The following is a 6,019-nucleotide window of genomic DNA, read 5'->3' as shown; positions in this document are numbered from 1 at the left end:
AAAGAGACACAGTGAAATGTTTTCAGGTGTTTTGTCTAAATGGCCAATCAAAGGATTTTTTTTCCTCTCTACTTTTGTATATTGTTCCAAATACAGAAAATATACAATATACTTATTGTTATAAGACATACAACTGAGAAAGAAAAGGGCATATATATGGACTATTGGGGAATAACAAGTACATTAGTACGACCTGACATCGTGTGAAACATTAGGAAATCAAGCTGGAAAAGTAGATTGCACTAGTTCATGGAGGACCCTGGATGTCCCACTGACAGAATCAGAGCTTTATTTCCAGATAGCAGGGAGCTAATGAAGTTACCTAGCACTGCATCTCAGCCCATTTCTTGGGCCAGTCCTCACAAGGCAGCGGGTACATCTGTACCGTTCACCTTACTAGGAATTAGTCTTCCTGTTAAAAAGCTACAACTTTCACTCTAATGCATTCTACCTTTGCCCAACCTGAATGGCTGGCTTCTTACCTGGGTTCCTATTTATTTCTGTAATGAGGCTTGTGCTCGGAGCCGTACTCTGAACCCTTTCCAGCTGGGCTGGGAAAATGAGGCTTTGATGCCAAGCACAGACAGAGAAAGCCAAAACCCTTTCATATGGAGCATAGCAGGATTCCACCCGTGGATCAACCACCACGTATCTCAGACATGCTGTTGTAAAATCACAGAAGGATCAATCTCTCCTATGTAATGAGGAAATTTTATTCTTTTGGCCATGACTTCAAAAGTAGCAAGAATATCTAAAAGGTAAGTCCTAAGGATGGTTCTTAAGATGACATTGTGTTAGGGGAGGATGGCTCAGATACGGTGAGAAAGAAACCCAGGTAGAAGACCCTGGGGCAAAGTCTAACTACCTCAGACTTCATAAATGAAAATGTAGTTAGCCTTATTTTCTCTGTTAAGTTTTACTTTAAGACTCTGTTAATTTCTTTGAGTTCCAACTAGTACAGGGGAAACCACATACTCCTAGATTCCACGGATGCAGAGCTTTTGCTGGCATGTGATTTTGTCCATGATTACACAATAGCTGCAGAACCAAAGCAGAGGAAATAGACAATTTTACTTGCCTGGCAAGGCCAGTCCCTTGCCAGGGAAGTATGCAGAAAGTCAGAGGACAAATGAGTAAGTGATGTCCACATCACAGTAAAATGGTCCATCACGGAGTACAGCCTGGGTAGGAAAGCAAAAGACAACCCAGAAGAAGCTGAAAAGAATAGGCAGGTGGTTGGAACGTTTGCATAAGTGGGAGAGGGTCAAAATAGGAGACTATAATCAGCAGGGAGAAGTTCAGACTTCGGGATTCAAGGCTCTACATAAAAGGTGCCCACAGGGGTGCCGTAGTGAAGACAGAGTATGTGGGAAGAGAGAAGAAAGACCAAAGTTACCCAGGATGACATTAGGGAATGGACAGGAGAGGAAAATGTCTAAGAATATACAGAGGTAACATCCTGAAGAGAAACAGATGATTAAAATGAGGACAGAAGGGGCGCCTGGGTGGCTCAGTCGGTTGGGCATCCGACTTCGGCTCAGGTCATGATCTCACTGCTCGTGGGTCCAAGCCCCACGTCGGGCTCTGTGCTGACAGCTCAGAGCTTGGAGCCTGCTTTGGATTCTGTGTCTCCCTCTCTCTCTGCCCCTCCCCTGCTCATGCTCTGTCTCTCTCTGTCTCAAAAATAAAAACATTTAAAAAATTAAAATGAGGACAGAAAAGGGTGAAATAAGCCGAAAACCTACATGAAAATAATTGACAGTGGGGAAAAATTTCTTAAGATGGTAACGAGGCTCAGATAATTCCAACCGCACTTCCTGGTTCCGAAATACACAAGAGAATGGGTAGCTTCCACAATTCCCTTATGATCAGTACCTTCAAATTTGGGCTGATCACATTACAAATAACCAGGGAATTACTGAAGTGAAAAAAGAGATACTTTTCCCCTATCAAAACTGATTAATCCTGATAAATTGTTATACTGGCAAAGGAGCCTTGGAGAAGAAGAGGTAAGAATAGAGACACTCTCGTAGTTTCATAGACTTCTGGTGGGAATGACAATGGATATAACCTTTCTAAAAGGCCATTTCCATCCTTTGATCCAGAAATCCTATGTCTTTGAGTTTATCCTAAAATTATTAAAGATGCACATAAGGGCTTTTGTGCATAGATATTTGTTAAAATATTACAACAGTGTAAACCTGAAAACAACCTAAAGGTATCAACAAAGCATCAACTAAAAAACTAAATGTAATCATGGGATGGACTTCTTTGCAGCCTTTAAATAGTGTTTTCAAATGATTTATGAAATGGTAAATACTATATACAATATTAAATTTCACATGTTTTGTGTTCTTTATTGCTTTAAAATATAGTATATGAATAGGAGATTTGGGGTCCAGTAAAGCCAACAGATCGGGAAGTGATGCGAACAAAATGGCAGAACTCTCACAGTTCCCAAGAGGAGGGGCAGGCACACCACTGGGGGCAGTGGCACATGGGGAAGCACCAGGGTCAGTCAGGTGGCAGAGGGAGAGAGAGGGTGTGGGCAAGAGTCTTTATTGTGTTATTTTGTGGGGGAGAACAGGTGGACAGGCTAAACAGCCTTAGGATTGGCTAGTTGGAGAAATTTCAGCAGGCCATGGACAAAGGGAGTGTCTCTAGCTGTCTGTTAGCTGGCCCAGGAGCAGTCAGGACACCTGGATAGTAGTCCAGAGTGTGAGATCCTAAAGAAAGGAGGTCATTGGGATGGAGCCTCTGGATAGGTTGGTCTGAATTGGAAAAGTGCACACATAGGCAAATTGTTTACTATCTCCAGAAATGGATTAATCCTGGGAGAAGCAGGCTCCATACTCAAAGCATCTGAATACAGAAAATTAAAAATATGGTAAACATTTATATTTTCCTTAATTTAGAATTTGAAAGTAAAAGTTTTTTTAATTTTCTGTGACTAACACGTTACTTTTTAATTCAGGAAAAAAAAAAAAAAACCATACCACAAAAGTTCTGTGTTATTCACGAGCCTTGGGCATTTCCTTGAAAGGATAAATTTATACAAAAGTAAAGAGTCATGTGTGCAACCCTTATATTGTTTTTTAAACCCAAAGAACAAATACGAACTGCTGATACTGTGAACTTAATGTTGCTTAAGATACGAGAACATACTGAGCCACTTTCACAGAACATTTAATGTCTTCCTAAAGAGAAGGGACAGAGAGTTTCTAATCAACTGCACAGGATTCCAGACTGACTCTTGTCCTAAACTGTATGTGAAAGAGAGATCTGTTGGCAAAGTATTCAAGAGAGTTAAGAGAAAAGTTTCCACAGGAGTCACCTGCCTATAGAGAATCTGTTTATGGATGAGGGGGAGGGGTAAGTGTATGGATTTCAGAAAGTGACAGCCACATGACTTCAATCACCTCTACATGCCACACTGGATAACTGATTGAAAGCATTAGCGAGGTGCCATGTTTAATGCTTTCTAACAACTGTGACATTACAGTCCACAAAGGGCTGTTTTTTGTGGTGAGGAACAGCCCCTACTCTGCCAAAGGCACTTGCTTTTTCGCAGGGAGGAAGTGGATCCTGACAACCTTTACTGATTGCTGAGCACTCTTCTCCTAAAGGCAGAACTTCCAGACTGTATGGACTTCATAAAATATCCACCAAGGATCCTAACTCAAGTTGAAGTCCCTGTTCCAGTAACATTGTTCCACATACAACATGAGTAGCCCACCACCTCCGCCGACCGTGGGACAGGGAACAGTGACACGGCACTGGGCACAGCAAGCACACGTTTGTCCGAGCCCCCTCGACTCACCAGGTGGCTCTAGGTAAGGTGCTTCACCTCTCTGTGCTTTCCTCAGCTGTGAAATAAAGGCTGATACAGACTAGAGTTACCTTACAGAGCTTCTGTAAAGAAAAAGAATGAGGTCAATGTTGAATCCTTTTAGAATCTGTGAAGTTTGTTGGATGAAGTGTGTTATCGGGTACTACATTACTTATTTACCCGAGTTGAGAATAATGGGCTCCTGGCAAGGAGGAAACCCAAACGGACACGGATGTGCATCTATCTCCATCCTCATGCAAATGATCAGATGAAACGATGGTGTAACTGTTAAAGATAAATAACTAAGGTCCCAGTCAAATTAAGAGTCAGGCTGTCTGCGGAGCTACAGTAAATAAGAAATATAGTGCCAGATAATTCAGATTTCCACATGAAAATCCTATCTAATAGTAAAAAAATAAATTTCTCCTACACCTTCGGAAGAAGGGAATGCGAGACATTAATGACTAATCATATACTTAATTCAAAACTGTGATCACTGCTTGGGTTAAAAGCCGTGTGCAATGAGACTATTCAATATGCAAACAACTAGCAGTGTGATTATTGCCAAACAGATTTAATTATTTCCTTCTATTGTGGCTCTCCACTGAATTTAAAATGACCTGTAATATAAAGTCTTGCATAGCATAGCACAGCCTGGCTAACCGGCCTCATCCCATGCTGCTCTCTTATTCATGAGCCAGGCAACAGCCACAGGGCACTAGGTGACACTCCCCAGTCATACCGCATTCCCTCATGGCTCTGCCTCCCTGGGCCTATTCCTCCCTTGCCTGGAATGCCCTATTCCCAAATCAGAGTAACATAAGCTCTCCTGTCAAGACATAGGTCAGACGTTAACTCCTACAAGAAGCCTTCTCCAACCACTGCCCCCAAACCCGCCACCTGACCGAGGCCCCTTTTAGGTAATATGGTGACACTTTGCAATTGATGCATTGAGCTTATCCCACTTCACTGTAATTATCTTTTTACTAGCCAGTCTCCCTCATTAGACACAACTTCTTGAGGGCAGGGGCCATATTTGTATTTCCAGTTTAACCCAATCCCTGACACATCACCCACACTCAATAATTGGGGCAACGATGGATTGTTCCAGAACTAGTATTAGGTCAATTCCTAACTGTTCATAATATATTAAATCTGTATTTCTACCTACTTATCAAAATAAATTTCTAATGAATGAGTTCAATGTAGAGAAATCATAAAAGTATAAGAAAAAATATGTGAATATTTACATAATCTTAAAGTGAGGCCTTCTGAAGGGTGATCCCAAAGGTAAAAGCCATGAAAGAAATTACTACACTAAAAAGTTAAAATTTCTGTATTCAAAAACCACAAGATTAATACATATAAAAGAAACTGGAGAAAGGCTTCTCCAAAGCTGCTCTTTGCAGTCCACCCTTCCCTCTACTACCAACCCCAGGCAGAGTGACTTGATTGTTACCTAACCATTTGTTGGCATTTTCTAGACTTTATATAAATAGAACATGATATATGCCCTCCTGAGTTGGCTTCTTTTCCCCATAATGAGTTTGAGATTCATCCATGTTGTTGAACATATTCGTAGTTTACTCCTTTTTATTCCTTACTCCTTTGGGACATTTGACATTTTATCAATTTAATTCATCTGCTCATGGCCATTTGGCTTGTTTCCAATTCTTGGTTATTGTAAACGAACATTCAGGTACAAGAAGTGTTTGGGTAGACAAATGTTCTCATTTGTGTTTAGTAAGTACTGAGATGTAGAATGACTAGATTTTAAGACAGGTCTGTGTTTTACTTTTTGAAAAACTGCCAAACTGTGTCCCTAAGGGTTTTGTGTCATTTCCACCAGCTGTGTAGGAGGGTTTCAGTTTGCTTCATATTCTCAGCAACAAGGGACATTATCAGCCTTCTTAATTTGATCCATTCAAATGAAAGCATTGTGCTATCTCACTGTAATTCATATGATTTCACGACATTTCAATTATTTGAAAATTTTACTCCTTGGATGACCAAAATATCTCTCTGTAATTTTTAACCATCAATCCTATGTCTAAAAAGTCTAACAACTTTTCAATTCAGCTGGGGAATTGTACAGGGAATTGTGTTAGAAGCCAGAGAGGATGCAAAGATGTATTCATGGTGTTTGCTCTCAAATATCTCAGTCTCACAAGTAAAGCAATAACCCAACTA

This window comes from Lynx canadensis, chromosome B4, assembly GCF_007474595.2.
Source record: "Lynx canadensis isolate LIC74 chromosome B4, mLynCan4.pri.v2, whole genome shotgun sequence".
In the NCBI taxonomy this organism is placed as follows: domain Eukaryota; kingdom Metazoa; phylum Chordata; class Mammalia; order Carnivora; family Felidae; genus Lynx; species Lynx canadensis.
Note: the sequence above shows the minus strand (reverse complement) of the source record.